Source organism: Nerophis ophidion, unplaced genomic scaffold (assembly GCF_033978795.1).
Source record: "Nerophis ophidion isolate RoL-2023_Sa unplaced genomic scaffold, RoL_Noph_v1.0 HiC_scaffold_42, whole genome shotgun sequence".
Lineage (NCBI taxonomy): Eukaryota > Metazoa > Chordata > Actinopteri > Syngnathiformes > Syngnathidae > Nerophis > Nerophis ophidion.
In genome coordinates, this window is record NW_026906964.1 from 590,565 (window position 1) to 613,852 (window position 23,288).

At 40.2% G+C, this 23,288-nt stretch overlaps 1 protein-coding gene and 1 non-coding gene across 2 annotated transcripts in view; one reads left to right on the forward strand and one right to left on the reverse strand.

The window, feature by feature from the left end:
* The window catches only part of LOC133546752 (gastrula zinc finger protein XlCGF57.1-like), a 732,377-nt gene that overhangs the window by 550,247 nt on the left and 158,842 nt on the right, over positions 1–23,288 (reverse strand). The window lies entirely within an intron of this gene.
* Positions 1,271–1,357, forward strand: trnay-gua (transfer RNA tyrosine (anticodon GUA)). The gene is given in 2 exon segments: positions 1,271–1,307; positions 1,322–1,357. It is a non-coding gene; the product is annotated as a tRNA-Tyr (tRNA).

The window sequence follows — 23,288 nt, forward strand, 5'->3', positions numbered from 1 at the left end:
GTAGAATCACATGATAGGCAGGTTGTATCATCTTTTTCTGTCACCTTGAGGAAATGGCATAAAGAGGAAGATGACAATATAATGTCACTTGGACAATGATGTACAGAACAGAGGAGATTTAGTTCATTTTTATTTTTGCTTTTAGCTGATTCTTTTTTTAATTATTATTTCACAAAACCTCTCCATTATCCAGCTATGGATTTCTGGTAGCTGCTTAAAAGGAGATGGAAGGGGACAGTGAGCTGATGTATGAGGAAGGTATGGACATGGATAGGACTAGAGGGGAGAGAAGGTCATGAAGGTAAGTCGAGTGCTAAAAGAGTAGAAAAGAGTAAAAAGATTATAGTGGTGTCAGGTTCAAACACTGATGCGTCTATTAAACAGACGAGAAGGAAGAAATCATGCACAGACAGAGTTACATTTTGCTCAATTGAGGAGAGATGTGTTTTGGGCTGTACTCTAGTTACAGATCCAAACTACGTTCTAAAAGTCCAGCCCACGTGCTGCCTCTATTTATTTGGGAGGTCCCTGGTTACATCACTGAGGCTGTCGCTGAGGGAAGGGGGTCATCTTCACAGCTCCAGCTAGACACAATATATAATCATACAACAATGCAAATGTGCTGACAGTCGTGATATCACCTTGTCTCTGTTCTGTTTACGTCACGGTACTCGATGTTCGGTCTTGGCAGTCAGCAGGCCGGTTCTGGAAACAAACACTAATAAGAGACTTGCTTGCAATCTTGTGGATTGCCAGCTTTGCACAGACAAAGAAAAAATAATGTCAGCACACTTGATAATAACCATAGCAACAGCCTTTAAGCATAAGAGTTGTGTGATAATATACCGTAGTTCCTTGAATAGGCGCCGGGGCGCTAATTAATTTAAAACCTCTTCTCACTCCTGCGCTTAATCAAGGCATGCGGTAAAAGTAAGCAGGAGCTAATCATTTTAAAACCTCTTCTCACCCGTGCGCTTACCAGTGGCCTGCAGTAAAAATCTGACTGTGATTAAAAAATAAATAAATACAAATTTATTCTGTGGCCGCGGCCCGGTGGTTGGGGACCACTGCTCTACAAGGTTTCTCATTGTCATCCCATTGGGTTGAGTTTGTTCTTGCCCTGATGTGGGATCTGAGCCGAGGATGTCATTGTGGCTTGTGCAGCCCTTTGAGACACTTGTGATTTAGGGCTATAGAAGTCAACTTTGATTGATTAATTGCTTGATAATAATGTGACTCAAAAATCAGAATTAGTATTGTTTGACCCCAACCTTCGATAGCTCAGTTGGTAGCGCGGAGGACTGTAGTTGCTCATGCTGAAATCCTTAGGTCGCTGGTTCAAATCCGGCTCGAAGGATCACCTGTTACGCTTTTTTTTTTTTAAATTAAATCAAGTTAAACAACACAAGATACACTTACAATTAGTGCACCAACCCAAAACATCCCTCCCTCATTCTCACTCATTCATACATTACATTTCTGTGTGATGTCGTTCAAATAAGAATCCAAATAATGTCTTACATCCTGAGGATGTAAACTGTGTGTTGTTTTGGCGTAAGATGTTTACGAAACACAACCTGTCCTACAGTAAGATGTTTCTTTCTGTAGGGATAGTGATGCAATGGATAATGTGTCTAACTATGGACTAGAAGATTCTAGGTTCAACTCCTGGCCAGCGTGCTGTTGTTTGTTAACTCAACTGAAACAATATTCTGTGTGATTTTTGGGGGGAGTTTATTTTGCTTTGGCTTTTCTAAATCTACAAACTGAAAAATGTGTTTTTTTTCCCTTTATTATTGTGAATGTATAACTGGTAGTTGTATCTGTTCTTATACTCGGGGCATTCAATCAGAATAAAGTGGGTGAGGAAAAAGGTGAGCACAACAATATAAATGTGACTATTTTACATCTTAGCAGTTGTTCTTTACACCACAATGGAGTAAAACCTAAATATTTCCCCAGAACATCAAGTATTAGCACACTGATTGAGATTCTCTTCCATGATGTCGTTCAAACAGAATGTGGCTTGAGCAGATGGTTTAACATTAGACATCAGGAGAGCAAACACATTATCAATCAAGATGAGTAGGAACAGCCGTGATGGTATAGTGGTTAGTACTCTGTGTTGTGGTCACAGCAACCCTGGTTTGACTCCGGGTCATGGCACCATACCCTTCCTGTTTTTTTTTGGATGTGTGGAGAGACGGAGCAGAGGAGCCAACAGCAGGGTCGGACAAATGTCGGTCCTACCCGCAATGGCGGCCAGGAGGCGGGGCGTGCGGCGGAGAGAGGAGGCGGGACGCACTCAGAGCGACGCCCCCAGCCAGCCAAGTCAGGTGCGTTCACCACACACCTGCGCTCAATCTGCTCATCTATTGTTGCAGCACAAAAGAGGGGAAGGAGGAACGAGCGAGGAGGAGTAGGCGAGGACACCACGGCAAACAGAAAACGAGCACGACGATCAAGGACGAGAGAGTGAGATGACGACCCCCGCAACGGACGCAAGCAGGAAGAGCCCGCGCGCTGAAAAGTGACGCGATCGGATGGCCAGAAGAAGACTGGTTTATTGAAATAATAAACAGTCAAACCTGCTATGATGCGTCTTGTGTCCAGTGTCACGGCAACCCACACGGTGACGGTGGCAGGATAACTTTTGAAAAAAGAGGTATTGAACAAGATGTGAAACCAACCAGGTACTCTGGCGAAATTAAAAATATCTATTTGATGTCATTACAGTATTGTCCTTGATGCATCATTTAATATGACTGATGTGTGCTTTGTGCTGTTACTTTATCACTTGGTAAAATTGTATTATAAGCTCATGGATCATATCAGTACAATGTTTAACTTCATTACTTAATCCATCCATCCATCTTCTTCGGCTTATCCGAGGTCAGCTCGCGGGGGCAGCAGCCTAAGCAGGGAAGCCCAGACTTCCCTCTCCCCGGTCACTTTGTCCAGCTCTTCCCGGGGAAACCCAAGGCGTTCCGAGGCCAGCCGGGAGACATAATCTTCCCAACGTGTCCTGGGTCTTCCCCGTGGCCTCCTACCGGTTGGACGTGCCCTAAATCCTGACTAGATGCCCCGAACCACCTCATCTGGCTCCTCTCCATGTGGACGAGCCGCGGCTTTACTTTGAGGTCCTCCCGGATGACAGAGCTTCTCACCCTATCTCTAAGGGAGAGACCCACCACCCAGGCGGAGGAAACTCATTTGTGCCGCTTGTACCCGTGATCTTGTCCTTTCGGTCACAACCCAAAGCTCATCACCATAGGTGAGGATGGGAATGTAGATCGACCGGTAAATTGAGAGCTTTGCCTTTCGGCTCAGCTCCTTCTTCATCGATACAGCGTCCACATTACAATCCGCCTGTCGATCTCACCATCCACTCTTCCCTCACTCGTGAATAAGACTCCTAGGTACTCCTCCACTTGGGGCAGGGTCTCCTCCCCAACCCGGAGATGGCACTCCACCCTTTTCCGGGCAAGAACCATGGACTCGGATTTGGAGGTGCCAATTCTCATCCCAGTCGCTTCACATTAGGCTGCAAACCGATCCAGTGAGAACTGAAGATCCTGGCCAGATGAAGCCATCAGGACCACATCATCTGCAAAAAGCAGAGACCTAATCCTGCAGTCACCAAACGCGATCCCCTCAACGCCTTGACTGCGCCTCGAAATTCTGTCCATAAATGTTGTGGACTTGAATCCTGGAAGTCAGAATGAAAGTCTGATGTTCTTACAACAGAGCGATTCAGGGTTTCTTCACAACACGTAACAATAAATAAAAATGAAGCAAGATGCTTCTGGCAACAGTTTGCTTGCATATTTGACCCCGTTCTTGGAAATACTGGTAGATTTGATTGACATGTGCTGCTTTCTTGACACAGAGCCAGTTCAAAGCAATGTTCTCAAATGTTTAGCAGGGTTAAGGTCCAGTCTCTGGAACGGACATTCCAGAAACCTGCCTGAAACCCTTTGAAAACAGTTTTTATGTGTGTTTAATATTGTTGTCTTGTTGGAAAAGCTGCTTGTGTACAAAGATCAGCCTTTTCACTCCTAATTGGAGGTGAGGCAAAGTCTCATCTGACCTGTAAACTTTTCTCCCAAAACTGCCTTGGGTTCGAGCACTTGGCGGGCTTGAGGTTTGACAGTTTCCACTCTGTCACTAAACATCCATCCATCCATTTTCTACTGTTTATCCCTTAAAACCGGACAATTCAAGGCATGAGCCGACTACAGCAGTGATGAACAAACAATATGAAAGTAGGTTTGAGGTTCTAGGTCACATGACTAAAGCTACTGACATTTGAAATCTTCTTAGTTGTAGGGACGGCGTGGCGCAGTGGGAGAGTGGCCGTGCGCAACCTGAGGGTCACTGGTTCAAATCCCACCTAGAACCAACCTTGTGTCCTGAGCAAGACACTTCACCCTTGCTCCTGATGGGTGCTGGTTGGCGCCTTGCATGGCAGCTCCCTCCATCAGTGTGTGAATGTGTGTGTGAATGGGTAAATGTGGAAGTAGTATCAAAGCGCTTTGAGTACCTTGAAGGTAGAAAAGCGCTATACAAGTACAACCCATTTATCATTTATTTAGTGAGCCAATGTCAAGTACTTTATTGACGGTCCCTTAAACTAAAGCACTTGTCAGCAGGGACTGACAGACGTGGCATGAGTTTTCAGTGCCGGGAACAAACAGTCAGCCTGGCTGTATGTTGAATGTCTGTTGAATATCCAATTTGAAACTCATTTGACCTCTGTTTGGCATTTGGAGATCACTCCAGCAGCACTGAGAGCAGTCTGAGTCAAACTACCTTTAGGTAAATGTTGCAATTGTCAATGCCAACAAAGAAATGGACTCAAAAAAACGCTATAAAAGTTATGGTAGCTTGATGCTAATATAGATTGGCTTAGCTATTGACATGCTACTGGTTAGCATTAGCAATTTCTCATGACGTTAACACCCACAAAATGAGGTAATAAAAACTATAACTAAGATGAATGTTAGAATCAAACAGCTGGTGCATAATAAATCCAATATTCACAGTATTAACACTTTTTTGGGCGCAACAAAACACATTATGCATTTACACTACAGCCATCTAGCGTACTGGACTTGCAAATGTAAATAAAGCTACATGTAAATGATGATATGAAAACCAAAAAAAACAAAGGGTAGCAAAAGGACCACAGTTATCAATAATAATCTTGTTTTTAAATGTTGCAATACAAATTTATCACAAACAATCAATATTATTAACTCACACAAAAGTACCAAGAAGTCGTGCTGTTGAGGCTTGGTATTGATTTGGAGGTAGCGGAACACTTGATGCATATAATTCCGGTTGAACTTCCGGTTCCGGGTCAACGTGAATGACTGCTCGCTGACTGCTCTTGTTGCAAAAAAGCTAAGTATCGTTCTATTTGTGTGCTTTTAACTGTTTTGCAGCTTTATTTGCAAATCACCCGATCTCTGTCTCACCACTCCGCCCTCAGCTAGCTAGCTGCTAAGCTAACGAGGCTAGCGGAGAAAGGCAGCACCGGTCTGAAGGAAGCTACTCCCCCGCCACCGTGACCACCACTTCCCCAAGACAGCTGGCACTCCACTTGGCGACGGAAAGTTTCTGTGAGTATGGCTTCCTGCGCTTCGTGCACTTTACTCATGGATAGGTCAGGGGGGTCGCCAGACATATTTCACTGGGGCACGTGCCCCACTGTTGATCTGCAGTGCCAGAGAACACTTGTTCGTTTTTGTGATAGGGATACAAAATAAACAGTTTATTTTATGAATGTATGCAAAGTAAATCTCTGTGGGATGATGTACAATATTGGCTTTTGCTTGACACTCCAAACTTTGACTGATATTGATGTTTTGGGGATGTTAAAATAAAGCAAAAAAACATAAAAAATATTCAAAACACAATACTGGATTTATTTAATATATCCACAAATGTAAGTAAAAACAAAACCATCCTTCCACAAATAATTCAGTCATTTTCTCTCACTTTTATATTACATAAAGGTCTGGGGACATACATATATAACAATCACAACACAATCATCATAATACAGAGTAAAAAATATAATGAATAAAATAGATTAAAGAGACCCAACAGATGATTCAAAAAGTCACACATTTTAAAATTGTATTGTTGAAATGATGTATAAAGTAAATAATAATATGCTTCCTGAAGTGGTCCAGAAGATATTTCAGATGTGAACCAGTACATATGTATATCATATAAAGGTGATAATCTATGGGATTATTAACAATTACAAATACAAATATGTAATACTTCAATATTTCATATGAATAAGTCTAAAATTATATCTGGAATATACAGAATATATATATACACACACACATATAAAATGTTTATTGCATGTAAAATATTTCCCGTACTATTTACTCCCACCTTTTTACTTAAATTGTTCTGTCCATTTTTTAATAAAAGTACACAATGTTGCATATTAATGTATGTGCTTGACTGAAAAAAGCACAAATATAAAATATCTAATCTATAAATGTAGAAGCATATTAAACAGATTGTTAGACAAACAACAATGTCACACATGTTATATGTGCTGATGTTGTTAGAAAGTCAAAATGAAAGTCTGGACAGTTTATTTCAAATCCTGCAGTTTCATTTGCTGCTGCTGTTCTCACCAGCACACTTGTGTTTCTTACACTGGTACTTAGAAGACAATCTTTCACCACACACACTGCAACTCAACACTTTCTCTCCTGGGTGTCTTCTCATGTGTGCTACAAGGGTCGATCGGTCACAAAAGCTTCTGTTGCAGATTGAACAGGAATGTGATTTTTCACCAGTGTGTGTTCTCATGTGTACTTTCACATCTGTACATGTTGTAAAACCTTTACCACAGATTGAACAGGAAAAAGGCTTTTCACCAGTGTGTGTTCTCATGTGTCTTTTCAAATGATGATTTACAAGAAAACGTTTACCACAGGTTGAACAGGAAAAAGGTTTTTCACCAGTGTGTGTTCTAATGTGTACTTTCAAATTGTGACTTACAAGAAAACGTTTACCACAGGTTGAACAGGAAAAAGGTTTTTCACCAGTGTGTGTTCTAATGTGTCTTTTCAAATCGCGACTTTCTACAAAACCTTTACCACAGATTGAGCATGAAAAGGGTTTTTCTCCAGTCTGTGTTCTCATGTGTCTTTTCAGACGACAATGGTATTTAAAAGTTTTGTGACAGAGAGAAGATGTGAAGTGAGTGTTGTCAGTGTGACATGTCTTATCATCTTTAGAGTCTTCATCATCAGTGTCAGGAGAGTGTGACGTTGTGTCCTCACTATCTGATAGTGGAGCTAAGAGCTTGTCTGCTTGTGATCCTCCACAGTGGTCTCCATCAGCTTCTGTTGTCATGTGTTGTGTTGAGCTGCTGCTTGGAGGCTCCCCCCCTCCCCTCTCCTCACTTTCACCTTTCACCTCATCATCTTCACTCTTCACAGGGACACCAGTCACTGGGAACTCCTCCAACCATTTAGGCTGACTGATGCCCTCTTCCTCCTCTTCCTCTCTAATGTGCGGCGGCTCTTGGAACTATTCTTCCTTTTTAAAGCAGGGGGTCAGTGGGTCCTCCTCTTCCTTTTTAATGTGAGCGGTCAGCAGGTTCTTTTGCTCCTTAAAGTGAGGGGTCAGTAGGTCCTCCTCTTCATTTTTGATGTGTAAGATGAGTGGGTCCTCCGTTTGCCCTTTAATGTGAAGGGTCAGTTTAACATTATGGGTCTGTGGCGTCTCAACTTCCTCTTTAATGTGGGGGGACTGTGGCTCCTCTTCCTGCTCACGAAAAAAATGTTCTTCTTCGACATCTACGGGACGGGAGAAAACAAACATTCTTTAGAAAAGACCAGCTTTGCTCAGTCACATGAGACATTGTCCTGCACCAACATATGATCTCTCAATCTCATCAGTTTCATATAAAAACATCCTAAAAGTCATTCCTGCAATCCTTAATGGTAGACGCCATACATGAAAGTGTGCGGTTCTCCCTCTGAATAAGTCATACACACACAGGAAATAATTTACCACATGCCAGCCTCCATGCAGTAGTACTAGTGATGAGCTCCCCCTGCTGGTGGACAATAATAACAATGATTTTCACAATCATTTTTAGAGACATGTCTGCTCTAAAAATAGCATGAGCATAGTCAACATCCATCCATCCATCCATTTTCTACCGCTTGTACTGTTCGAGGTCAAGCATGTTGGCCAAAAAAAGATGACATCTGTTTTGCTTTCATTTAAAAAGCGTCACCACAGTTAAACTGGGAAAAAGTAATCAGATTACTGACTACTCTTTCAAAAGATAACTTGTTTACCTTATTAATAATAGTAATATTAAATTTTTTTTTTGAGTGTTTCTAGACACTCAAATTGCGTTACAGTGAGAACTGAGAAGACATCATTCATGCAGTCCACACATTCAATGTGGTAAGCTACATTTAATTATCATAATAATATTAAGTAGATGAAGAAATTCCTGAAAGAATTGTGTTTGAATGCTCCAATGCTGAAGTTGAACTGAAAGGTTGACAGAATGTAGTATGAATGTAAGAATAGTTTGAATGTTGAAGACTTTGAATCTCGGGAAAACCGGGATTTTTTTTAAGTTCATAAAACAAACATGCTTTTTTGTCCTGACTCAGAGGAATGTTTTGACAGTGGAACGGTTGAAATGGGTTGAACAATGTGAAAGGAGTCATTGCACTAAAGAAGGTTGGAAATAAGGTTACAAAAAAACGGGAATTCTTGGAAATTTGTTGAATGTGGAAAACTGGTTGTTTGAATTTCCAGGATGAATTGAATGTGTTGAAGGAGGAATGGTTTGAAACATGTGGAAATTGTGGAAATTTGAAAAATGGATTATTAATTTTGAATGGGGAAAATGTCCCTAACAACGGGGAATTCCAGAAAATCAGGGAATTTCTTTTAATAAGTGTTGAAAGGGAGCACACAATTCCTGAACACACTGAATATTTTGAAGTTGGAACGCTTTGAATCAGATGAAAAATGTGGGAGTTGTGGAACTTTTATTTTGTTCCTTTCAATGGGAATTTCATGGAAATTTTGGAGAATTACGGGGAAAGCGGGATTTTTTTTGAAAATGCTAAAAAAAAATGTGAATGTTCTGAATGAGTTGAAATGGGGGGTGTTGGAATTTTTCAAATCGGTTGAGAAATGTTGAAGTCGTAACATACTTGATTGAGAAATAATTTTGGGGAATTCCTTGAATTTCGAGAAAACTGGGAATTTTTCCAATTAAAAAAAAAACTTTGTTTTCTGTCCGGATTAAAAGGATTGATTTGACAGTGTGGAATAGTTTGAAGGTAGAATTGTTTGAATCGGTTGAAAAATGTGGAAATGGTGGCATTTTGAAAATTGGCTAATTAATTTTGAACGGGGAAAAATGTCACAGAAAACGTGGAATTCTGGGAATTTTTGGAATTGGTCAAGGAAACCCCGTGATTACCGAATAGGCTGAACAGTTTGACAATGGTGAATCAGATGAAAAATGTTGGAGATGTGGAACTTTGGAAAACGTACCATTATTTTCAATGAGAATTTCATTAAAATTTGGGAAAATCGAAATACTTTTAGAAAATGCTAAAATATATGAATGTTTTGAATGAGTTGGAATTTTTCAAATCGGTCAAAAAATGTTGCAGTAGTAACATTTTTTTGTTGTGAAATAGTATTATGGAATTTCTGGAATTTTGGGAAAATCAGGAATTTTTCCAGAGAAAAAAAAAAGTTTTTTGTCCTCATTAGGAAGAATTATTTGCTGATGGAACGGTTGAAGTGGTTCTAAAAATGTGGTCAACACAAAAAAAGGAGAAAAAATGGTTTGAAAAAAAGGAAATTCTGGGTATTCTTGGAAATGTTTTGAACTTGGAAAAATGATAGTTTGAATGTCCAGGTTAAGTGAAATTTGTTGAAGATGGAATGATTTGAATCACTTGAAAAAAGTGGAAATGGTGGAAGTTTGAAAAACAGCCAATTCATTTTGAATTGGAAAAATGACTAAGCACTTATTTATTCTTGTTTCAAGCTACTTTAGTGGCTAGCTTAGCTCTTAGCTTGCCCGTCCTTTGTGTGTAACATGTTTAGCCATGTTCTACAGTCCTTCAGTGATAATACTACCTGTAGGAAATGTAATGTATTTGCTGCAATGGAGGATGGTTGAAGGTGTGATGGAAGAAGACACAGTTTGCTGTCGTGACAACTAATTCCTCTGCTCGGCCAACTGAACATCAAAAATACAAATCAGCGGTTAAAAATCTGGACGTTTGGGGTCTTTGTGAGTGGAAAAAATGTAATTTCACAATTTTGCGATACAAGAAGACCTGGCAATAATGTCCCATACTAAATCGGGGTTTGAAGATTTGATGGGCATGAAGGCCTAGTAGTACAAAGTTTAGTTTCTACACAGTTTGGTGAATATATGTATGTAAGTAAAAATGCCTGCGATGAGGTGGCGACTTGTCCAGGGTGTACACCACCTCTGTTGTGATCCGATTCCCGGATCACATCATTTGTCTATATTTGAGTCTTTTGTGTTTCTTGTTTATGGTTTGATTCTTCCGATTCTTAGTTAGTGCACTTCCTAGTTTGTATTGGTCACCATAGCGACTTCATTTGTTCCAACTGCACTGGCGCCCGGCGCACACCTGTCTTTGATGACCATTTCTGTATTTATACCTGCCTTTGTTCGGTCTGAGTTCTTCACTTGCTTTATGCAACACTCACGTTTGGTTAAGTTTGTCCTGTTCTGGCTTGCTACGTTCCTTCTTAGCTTCTGTGCGCTCGACACACGCTTCTGTGGACTTTTTACTCAGTGTTAGCGTTTAGCCTAGCTCCCGGTGAGTTGCACGCGCTTTCTTTTGCCTTTGTATCAGTGTTCTTTTATTAATTTATATATTAAATCCAGCTCCTACCTGCTAACTTGCTTGTCTGGTCCCGTGCATCTTGAGTTGACATCCCCACGCATCACAATGTGTTCCGAACGTGACAACCTCCTGCCTGATTGCAGCTGAGATAGGCTCCAGCGACCCCCGGGTGGAAAATAGATGGATGGATGGAAGAACAATTCATCTGTTGACTGTTGTCTTATGTCACTTTTGTTAAACTAAAATATACCTTTGTACAAATTTAAAACGATCGCAATGCTAATTTTTGTTAGCCTATCAATGTGGTCGTCCATTGTAGGTTAGCATTAAGCTAGTGGCGCAAAAGCCAACTTTTTTCCTTTATGGTTGTATTGTTTTTTGTTTTTTTTAGGTTTATACCAAACTGTATTGTTGATTGAACAAGATTGTTACATGTATGTGCAAGTCTTTTGCAGGCTCCTCAAACACACGGCGGAGAGAGCGTGGCGTCACTCCGGTGGGTGTACGGATGTGTCCAAGGTACGTAGACACAGAAAACTCCCCCACAATGGTAATAAACGTCCTCGTCCTCTACACGTCACAACGACTATTACTGTGAAACATGCAACCGTCCCGTCCTTGAGGCGCCCATTTCTAGCGCATCCAGACGATGTTTATCCTTGAATAAAGAATCAAAGATGTATTTTATACGACGTAAATATTTCAAAGTGGAGAACAAAAATAAGACTGACTTATTAGCGTCCTGCTCACTTCTTTCTTCGTCGAAGTGCTTTCACGACAGTTAGCACACTTGATGTTAAAAGGCAGTGGGATATATATGAGCAGTACTGCCTTGTAACATCAAGTGTGCTAACTGTCGTGACAGCACTTTGACGGAGAAAAAAAAGACAGGACGCTTATAAGTCAGTCTTATTATTTGTTCTCCAGTTTGCAATATTTACGTCATATAAAATACATCTTTGATTCTTTATTTAAAGGCCTACTAAAACCCACTACTACCGACCATGCAGTCTGATAGTTTATATATCAATGATGAAATATTAACACTGCAACACATGCCAACACGGCCTTTTTAGTTTACTAAATTGCAATTTTAAATTTTGTGGATGCCCATAATATTGTTTGTGTGTTTGTCCTATAATAATGTTTATTTTGTGTATGTCCTATAATCATGTTTATTGTGTGTATGTCCTATAATCATGTTCGCGTATAAAAATATCATAGTTAAAGGTCAGTTATTTTCATGTTGTTGCTGACACTTAAACGTGTTCTCTTAAACCAGGGCACTTTTTTTTTTTAAATGGAGATTTAATTGGATTTTTCTTATATTAATTTCAAGGCTTTTAATTTTGTTATTGTCTCAAAAGCCCTCTCTCTTAGTTTGGGATCCTATAATACAAAACCTACTTGTCTTTCTTGTTGGTACCTGTTTTTGTGTATTTGGATTCAGGAATGATCTTTTTTTAGAATGCTTTTTGATCCGAAACGATACAGTTAGTTAAAAATTCAGTGCATCAAAATTCAGTAAAAAAATGCAGTGCTGAAAAATGTACTGCTTCAAAAAGCAAGACTCACTTCTGTTAAAAGAAGACTGTCAGCCAATGAGGTGTCAAGTTTGAAGTCATGTGACACGGGTCTTGCAAAACAGCACAAACAAGGCAATTAACTTTGCTGCCTGGGGATAATACAACATAATTAACACTTAAATGCTGCCTGCTGGTTGTTTTCAAACTATAGAAATGATTCCAATGGTTCAAATCTGCACTTTTGAGTTAGTAGGTATCATGGCATGCAGTTCAAGTGACTGTGAGCAGCAGTTGGTGCTGGATGATGATGTTCAAGTAAACGTAAGGAAGAAGACACAAGCGCTGTTTCAAGCCTTTGAGCATCCACTCGGCGCAGACGTGATCCCATCTACAAATATTGCCACATGCTAATTTAGCCGCTATCAAACAACAACCAGCCCGTCACTGCTGATTTCATTTCAACAATTAAAAATAGGAACTTGATAGTAAATAAAGCAACGTTTCCACTGCTGGACGCTGTGTTCAATGGTGACGATTATGCTTGAACGTTTAGGGACGTGCTGTAATGAAATAAATCAAACATATTCCAGTGGTGGTGGTCAATGTCACTACTCCATAGGTACTGGAAGACTACGTCACTTCCTAGACTAGATTATGCTTGAACGTTTAGGGACGTGCTGTAATGAAATAAATCAAAGATATTCCGGTGGTGGTGGTCAATGTCACTACTCCATAGGTACTGGAAGACTACGTCACTTCCTAGACTAGATTATGCTTGAACGTTTAGGGACGTGCTGTAATGAAATAAATCAAACATATTCCGGTGTTGGTGGTCAATGTCACTACTCCATAGGTACTGGAAGACTACGTCACTTCCTAGACTAGATTATGCTTGAACATTTAGGGATGTGCTGTAGTGAAATAAATCAAAGATATTCCGGTGGTGGTGGTCAATGTCACTACTCCATAGGTACTGGAAGACTACGTCACTTCCTAGACTAGATTATGCTTGAACGTTTAGGGACGTGCTGTAATGAAATAAATCAAAGATATTCCGGTGGTGGTGGTCAATGTCACTACTCCATAGGTACTGGAAGACTACGTCACTTCCTAGACTAGATTATGCTTGAACGTTTAGGGACGTGCTGTAATGAAATAAATCAAACATATTCCGGTGTTGGTGGTCAATGTCACTACTCCATAGGTACTGGAAGACTACGTCACTTCCTAGACTAGATTATGCTTGAACATTTAGGGATGTGCTGTAGTGAAATAAATCAAAGATATTCCGGTGGTGGTGGTCAATGTCACTACTCCATAGGTACTGGAAGACTACGTCACTTCCTAGACTAGATTATGCTTGAACGTTTAGGGACGTGCTGTAATGAAATAAATCAAAGATATTCCGGTGGTGGTGGTCAATGTCACTACTCCATAGGTACTGGAAGACTACGTCACTTCCTAGACTTACACATTTTTAACAAAGGTGATTTTGAAACCTCACATTCTGTGATATTTGAAAATGTATAAGCACTAACTACATATTCAGTGTTTTGTATAGGAACTAACTTACCTTGGAGTGAAAGGGAACAAGAATATAAACATGATTTAAAAAATCAGGGAGTATTATGGCCACGATTTCAATCACTTTCACTCTTCTGTCATTGCAATGAATGACGCGAGGGGGCGCAATTGACTCCCATCATGTGACTTATTTTTGAAATGCTGATGGTTTTTTTTAAACAAGCCACTTATTTTTAAATGATCAGTATGTCATCTTTTATATGACATTGTTATTCAAATAAAGATTGCAAAAAAGAAAACTATGGTAGTGACAACATGCAGGAACATAACTGACTCAAAACAAGTAAAAAGGAAGTTAAAAAGTTAAAGTGGCAATGATTGTCACACACACACTATGTGTGGTGAAATGTGTCCTCTGCATTTGACCCATCCCCTTGATCACCCCCTGGGATGTGAGGGGAGCAGTGGGCAGCAGCGGTGCCGCGCCCGGGAATCATTTTTAGTGATTTAACCCCCAATTAAAAACCCTTGATGCTGAGTGCCAAGCAGGAAAGGAATGAGTCCCATTTTTATAGTCTTTGATATGACTCGGCCGGGATTTGAACTCACAACCTACCGAGTGACGTTGTCTTTGTGCACGCATACATTGATCATGTCTTCCTGAACCAATCGTGCATTCTAAAACTGTGGTAGTTGTACCACTAGTGGTACACGGGCATCACCTAGTGGTACGCCAAATATTATTTCATTATTTAGTACAGTGTTTTATTTTCTTACATTCAAACACAGTGTTACTGTTCAAACTGTGTGTAATGTTACAGTAACTAAGAATATCAAATATACTTGTTAAATAATGTGCCTTCTGTGTTTTTTATGAATAATTAAGGCCTACTATGCTACTGTACTTTAATGCTGTTCATGATGGTGGTACTTGGAAATCCAAGTATTTTCTGAGGTGGTACTTGGTGAAAAAAGTTTGACAACTACTGATGTAGTGAAGTTGTAAACTACATTGGCAGCCACCATTTTGTTATACCCAAACGGCGCCTGCTCATACATCGCGCTTCCAACGAGACCCCCCCCCCCCGAGTAAAAAGGTTCCACAACTGTTCACGTTATACCCATCCATCCATTTCTACCGCTTATTCCCTTTGGGGTCACGGGGGGAGCTGGTGCCTATCTCAACTACAATCGGGCGGAAGGCGGCGTACACCCCGGACAAGTCGCCACCTCATCGCAGGGCCAACACAGATAGACAGACAACATTCACACTCACATTCACGGACTAGGCACCATTTAGTGTTGCCAATCAACCTATCCCCAGGTGCATGTCTTTGGAGGTGGGAGGAAGCCGGAGTACCCGGAGGGAACCCACGCATTCACGGGGGAACATGCAAATTTCACAAAGGGATTGAACCCTGACTACTCAGGACCTTCGTTTTGTGAGGCAGACGCACTAACCCCTCTTCCACCGTGAAGCCCTCACATTATACCATCTCATCTTATTGTCCATCATGTGAATGTTTGAAGTGGAACTAAATGTGATCTCTGAAAGGGGTACACATTATTTCCAAAGCAGGGCCCCCATCCACATATACAATACTACTACATATCTGATGAAAAACAACATTATTTTTGTTTTTTTAATCATAAGTGTGCCAAATCACCTCTATTTGAACATTATCTAATGCAGGGGTGTGCAAAGTGCGGCCCGCAGCTAATTGTTTACCGGCCTGCCACACATTCTGCTTAAATTGTAAAATTGATAGTATTGCAAAAATTAAAAAAAAAAAAACATCTAAAAAATGTGGAATGAGGTGAAATCTAATGAGAAAAAGTGGCAATGTTGACACAAAGCTGCCATGCAGGCAGTTTTTTTTCCCTTTTGTCTTTATTTTCTTTTTTTTTCCATTGCTCAAAAAAAAGGACAAAAAAAAAATCTGTCATAATGAATTATTACTTAAAAATTATCATTTTAAAATGTTTTATGTGGAAAAAATATTGCGTATGTTTTGTGGTTGCCATATAAAAACATCAAAGTTTTGACAAAAGAGCATAAAATAAACAAAATAATAGTTCAAACTTAAAATCAACAGATATATCGGAAGTTGATCTTGAAATTTAAGTGTTTAAAGTTTAAAAAAAAAACGAATAAAAATGCATCATTTTATGAATGGGGAACGTTTCGGATCTCAATTATATTTAGTAGGATTTTATTTAACTTTTCACTGTGATTACTCAAAAAAATTAAATAATTCAAATCAATGATGTCCTGCATTATTGATCTTTGAGAGGTTTAATTGCTAAATAAAGGAACTCTCGTGAAGGAATCAATAAAGTCCTATCCATCTATCTATCTATTTATATATCTATCAATCTAAATACTTCATAGTTCAGTTTTCCTATAAAAAACTAAGTTGTCTTTGACAGAAAAGGCATAAAACCTTATTTGTTTTACTTTATATCAACCTCAAGTTGATATAGAGATTTACTGTAAGCATTAAATAAAAAATAATAATAATTTGACTTATTTTTAACATTTTACTGACTGAGGCCCTTTATGCTCCCCAGGAGCCCTAAGGATTAAAATAAAATCCATATATTTTGTTATGGTTTGAAAATGAAAAATATCAAAATGGCCCCTGCATGCTAACATTTTTCCGTGTTCGGCCCTCTGTGGAAAAAGTTTGGACACCCCTGATCTAATGGAAATGACTGCTGCAAACACGTCATGTTCATGATGAAATATAAAGTTAGTAAAGATGTGAGAGTAAGAAGTAAACAAACCTGTTCTGTGTAACACAACTTGAGCTTTCTTGAAAACAGCCTCCAATAGTTGACGTAGTCTCTCGTTCTCTTCTTTTGTTCGAGAAAGTTCCTCTTTGTACTCTGCTATCGTTCTTTCACACATTTTCACACAACAAAGTTCCTCCTCATACTTTTCTATCGTTCTTTCGCACATTTCCACACAATCACAACACTTTACACTCACACTTGATCTTAACTAAGCGATGTGTTGATCAAATCCGCGTCTCTTTGTTAGCGGCTAACAAGCTAAGCTAACTAGCATGCTAAGCTAATTGGCGCGCTCAAACAACTATCAAGCTAAGCGGGCCTAATAATCTCCAAATTGGGCTGAGACGAGTGGAGTTTATCCTGACACGGAAGATGAATAAAGTGTAGTTAGTAGCAATGTGAGGAGATGTGCCGAGGCTTAGAAGCGTGTGTGGAGAAAAGGAGGACTTTGCCGCAAAGCGCATGTCTTCCAAGCATGCGTCCGTAGGGGCGGGGCCAAAGAGTCATAGTTGTGATGTTTTGAGCGAGGGAGTTTTCAGAACTACACTACCCAGCATGCAACACTGGTGACGAGCATGCGCGGTAGCCCCGTGAAGTGGTGTCGTATGTCGCCATGCAGACAGCTAGAATGTGGTTATGAGCACGCTGTGTGAGTCAACGTTGAACACGCCTCGTCTGCATTTATTACAATTAGACAGGCAACACAATAAGCGCATTAAAAACAGTACTAGTTAATTATTTTCATACATACATGATTTAAAGGCCTACTGAAATTAAATGTTCTTATTTAAACAGGGATAGAAGTTCCATTCTATGTGTCATACTTGATCATTTCGCGATATTGCCATATTTTTTACTGAAAGGATTTAGTAGAGAACATCCACGTTAAAGTTCGCAACTTTTGGTCGCTAATAAAAAAGCCTTGCCTTTACCGGAAGTAGCAGACGATGTGCGCGTGATGTCACGGGTTGTAGGGCTCCTCACATCCTCACATTGTTTATAATCATAGCCTCAAGCAGCAAGAGCTATTCGGACCGAGAAAGCCATGATTTCCCCATTAATTTGAGCGAAGATAAAAGATTTGCGGATGAGGAAAGTTAGAGTGAAGCACAAAAAAAAAAGCAACAGATCCGGCCGGCAGCAGTGGCAGGGTTTCAGATGTAATCAGACACATTTACTAGGATAATCCTGGAAAATCCCTTATCTGCCTATTTGTGTTAATAGTATTTTAGTGAGATTCTAAAGTCATACCAGAAAGTTTGATGGCTGTGGTGAACGCCAGTGTCTCTGAGAGGAGCCAAGATCACAACTGCCTTTTTGACAGCTGCAGGAGGAGGTCCCATAATCCACTGAAGTCTCCGGTAAGAGCCGACTTAATATCACAATTTTCCCATCCGAAAACTTGCTGGTTGATGTAGAGAAACATGTTCGCTTGACCGCTCTGTGTTAAAGCTTCACAACAAACAAATAAACACCGGCTGTGTTTCAGTGCTAAAGGCAGCTGCAATCCACCGCTTTCCACCAACAAAATTCTTAATTATAGTCTCCCTTATTACTTGTACAAAATGCAAAAGATTCAGCAACACAGATGTCCAAAATACTGTGTAATTATGCAATGAAAAGAGACAGCTTTTAGCCGTGTGTGGTGCTGGGCTAATATGTTCGCTACAACACGAGACGTCACAAAACACGCGTCATCATTCCGCGACTTTTACAACAAGAAACTCCGCGGAAAATTTAAAATTGTAATTTAGTAAACTAAACCGGCCGTATTGGCATGTGTTGCAATGTTAAGATTTCATCATTGATATACAAACTATCAGACTGCGTGGTCGCTAGTAGTGGCTTGTAGGCCTTTAATTATTTTCAAACATACATGATTTAAAGTAAAATACGGTTTATATATTTGAAATATCATTTGTTGCCATGTTTTGTGTGGGCACCATGAAAACAGACATTTTGAATGGTTTGTTCACGACTTGCCCATCACTATGACTCGTTGGCCCCGCCCCTAAGTGACGCATGCGTGGAGGATATGTTCTTCGCAGCAAAGTCCTCCTTTACTCCACACACGCTTCTAAGCCTCGGCACATCTACTAACTACACTTTATTCATCCTCCGTGTCAGCATCAACTCCACTCATCTCACTCAACTTTGGACATTATTAGAAACATCAAGTTGTGTTACACAGAACAGGTTTGTTCACTTCTTACTCTCACATCTTTACTAACTTTATATTTTATCATTAACATGAAAATGATGTGTTAAAATAATTTGATCAGTATGTGTACTCAGACACATGATTGTTATTGTGTTATTAATGTGATAATCAGACAGCAGTCATTTCCTCCATTCATCACTCGTCTTCCGTGGGGTCGCGGGGACAGCAGCCTAAGCGGAGAAGCCCAGACTTCCCTCTCCCCAGCCACTTCGTCAAGCGTTTCCCATTCATCACATTTGCTATGAGGAACTTTATTATTAATATATTCTGTTCTTGTTACTTGGGGCGGTATAGCTCAGTTGGTAGAGTGGCCGTGCCAGCAACTTGAGGGTAACAGGTTCGATCCCAGCTTCTGCCATCCTAGTCACTGCCATTGTGTCCTTGGGCAAGACACTTTACCCACCTGCTCCCAGTGCCACCCACATTGTTTTAAATGTAACTTAGATATTGGGTTTCATTCACTATGTAAAGCGCTTTGAGTCAGTAGAGAAAAGCGCTATATAAATATAATTCCCTTCACTTCACATGATATCTTGTTATTCTATTTTCTAATTTCAAGGGGAACTGCACTTTTTGGAATCATTCACAGTCCCTATGTAAGTTAAAGTTAAGTTCCCAACGGTAGTCACGCACTAGGTGTGGTGAAATGATCCTCATCCCCAAGTTCACCCCCTGGGAGGTGAGGGCAGCGGAGGCCGCACTCGGGAATCATTTGGTGATTTAACCCCCAACCCTTGATGCTGAGTGCCAAGCAAGGAGGCAATGGGTCCTGTTTTTATAGTCTTTGGTATGACTCGGCCAGGATTTGAACTCACGACTCTCCAGTCTGAGGGCAGACACTCTAACCCAAGGGAATAGGTTTGATTTTGAGATTGGTGGGGACACAAAAGTGCTCCAAGGCAGCACTCTGTGAAAGTTTACTTTTTTTTTACATTAGCAATCATAATTTCACATCATGCAGATGTTATATAGGTACAGCAACTAAAATGAAAGCAAGGGAGACAACTTGGAAGAGTTCTCATCTTTACTCTTTAGTGTAGGGCTGTAGTGCAAGTGTGCATCATACTGTCAATCAACATAGCCTACTGTCCATCAACAAGTGTGCATCATACTGTCAATCAACATAGCCTACTGTCCATCAACAAGTGTGCATCATACTGTCAATCAACATAGCCTACTGTCCATCAACAACATCAGAAATACATTCATGCAATACAACATAGTAAATGAACATAAATTACTGTAATAATCTTTTCCCCAACTTGTGTTTAAATCACTCACAATTTTTCCCTTCAACTACTTCTTTCTATTGCTGCTTTTGTACTATAAATATGTTTGTCACTAATACTCCAATACAAGCAGATTAGTGTCCACTGGTTGTTCCTATTGGAAAGAGCCAAACACATGCCTCCGCCGCTCTGTAACAGAAATGAACTGCTGGCCAAAAATATGTTGATGCATGACAGATACATTAAGGACAATGACCATAGAGCTTGATGGTACAGTTACTGCCTGAGCAAAAAGGCTTTTACTAAATATGAATATTAGTTCATATTAATGAATTATATTTTAGCATTGTAAAATCACATGATCATCTAGTGAGGGTTTATTGTATTTCCACCACTTTGGTATTTTCAAACCGTTGCTCACTTCAACACAAATACATGAAACTAAAAAATAATTTCCAAAACAATACGAAGGTCCTGCAGTCCTGGGTTCAAATCCAGGCTCGGGATCTTTCTGTGTGGAGTTTGCATGTTCTCCCCGTGAATGCGTGGGTTCCCTCCGGGTACTCCGGCTTCCTCCCACTTCCAAAGACATGCACCTGGGGATAGGTTGATTGGCAACACTAAATTGGCCCTAGTGTGTGAATGTGAGTGTGAATGTTGTCTGTCTATCTGTGTTGGCCTTGTGATGAGGTGGCGACTTGTCCAGGGTGTACCCTGCCTTCCGCCCGATTGTAGCTGAGATAGGCGCCAGCGCCCCCCGCGACCCCGAAAGGGAATAAGCGGTAGAAAATGGATGGATGGAAAACGGAAAGGTGAAATCCGGCGATCTGATTGGCTGTTAACCGTGGTTTAAATATTCTAAAGCCTTATCACAGTAGGCTATCACTACGCCTCAGGCACGCATGACTGCTATGAATGGAAGTTGTTGTCATGTATCCATGACAACGGACTGTTGCAGTCCATAGTAAAAGACAGGTGATGTTTTTACGATGTTAAAAAACGGACTAAAGTAGTTGAATTCACACGTTTAAGGTTAACTTTTACCCACGGGGAGGGTCAACTGAAAAAAAGCGGAGGAAAAGACGAGATGCAGAGCTAATTTGGAGCTAACGTCTGGATAGGAGGGACTATTTTATTCCAGTCAGGCTATTTTATTGGATAATCTGTATTTCTGGTTGAATAAAACTACATTAAATTGATTGAGTATTCCTATTTTATAATGCCTTTATTGGTAACCGTTTTATAAAAGCAATATATCACTCCAGTCCATGGTATATGCTCATTATAGCACTCTAAGGGGCGTGACTGGAGTGATATATTGTTTAATTATTCAATATTGTTGAGCCTCTATACACCCTTGAAGTAACTTACAGTTTGACTCCTAAAGAAGTCTCTTATATCCAGTTTTCTTTTCATTGACATCCCTTGAAACCTACAGCACGCACGCACGCAAACAGACACAAACACAATGTAAATCACACCACTGATATTAAAATCCATCTAGCTAACGTGTGCCAGGAACAACAAATGCTGAACATGTTGACAACTTACACTTACTTACAACTTACACTTACTTACAACTTACACTTACTTACAAGTTAGAACTTACAACTTACACCGAGTTGCACTTGTCACGCCAAATTTTTTCCCCCCTACAAAAACCTTCCCCCCCCCCATTTACTTCCGGGGTCATGATTATACAGACGTTTTGTTAACGCTATATTATAAAAATATAACGCTATATTATAAAAATATAACGCTATATTATAAAAATACAGACGTTTTGTTAACATTATATTATAAAAAATACAAATAAAAAAAAATAAAAAAATTTACAAACACAAACTTTGGGATGACGGATTTACTTCCGGGTTTACATTTCCTCATGTTTCCTCTTACGTCATCCCATAGCTTGTGTTTGTAAATTGTTTTTTTTAATTTGTTCAATTTTTTTATTATACAGCGTTAAAAAAAGTCTGTATTTTTATAATACAGCGTTATATTTTTATAATATAGCATTAACAAAACGTCTGTATTAATCATGACCACGGAAGTAAAGGGAGGGGGGAAGGTTGTTGGCGTGACACACTGCCTCTCGTCCGCTCGCTAGCAGCTAGCATGTAGGCTAGCTTTTACAAGCAGGAGTGACAGCAGGGACAGCCAATCACACGTAAGTTAGCCTGAAAGTGGCAACCAATCAGGGAGCGATATTTAGGTTAAGGCGGGACTTCTAGCAGAGACCGACATTTAACCCTTTCTGTGCCATAATCATTGACTAAACATTACGGGCAGCGCTTGTATTGATAGTGACTACACAGTAGCGGCTGGATATTTGTAGGGACGTGTCCCTAGCATCCCTCCCCAATTCTACGCCCTTGGACCTGAGTAGATTCATTCTATATTTGATTGCTTCAGATCAAGCATTATCAGTGTATTTTCTGGAGGGATGTATTTGATGAGAGAAGTGGCAGCCAAGTATTGCTTTTGAATGGAGAATGGCTTCTGAATGGAATGGTGTGGAGGCCAAAGATTGACAGGCCGAGTAGCCAGTGAGAAGGTATATTTTGGAGCTGACAAATTGTAAACAGAGGTCACAACACTGGAAGTATATTAGCCCAGGGGGCGTGGCTAAAGGATAGTTCTAGAATGTGATAGAATGTGCAGTGTGTGTGAGGAAAGGTTCTCTTCTAAGAAGCAGCTGGACAAACAAAGTGTGCTGCTGAGAACCTGCAGGACTGGAAATCAACTCTTTCACTTCAATCTTTATTCGGCCTTGAATAAAAATGATCCTCTTGGATCACATTTTTCAGGACCTTACTCGGCACCAAAACTCTCCAAATCTTGCAAGCAAAAAATGATTTAGTTTAGGAGCCCCGAAGCCAAACATCAAATATTAACTCTTGAAAATGTGAATGATTGTGCCCCTCGCCCCAGATTCACGTATCGCCACCAACATCACCAGCGGCGTCTATCATGACAGGAGGAACGTAAAAGTCTCAAGAAGCCATATTTGAGAGCCAAAAGGAAGTCGGCCATTTTGGTTTCCATCAGCCATGTTGAAGGCAAAAAGGGGTGG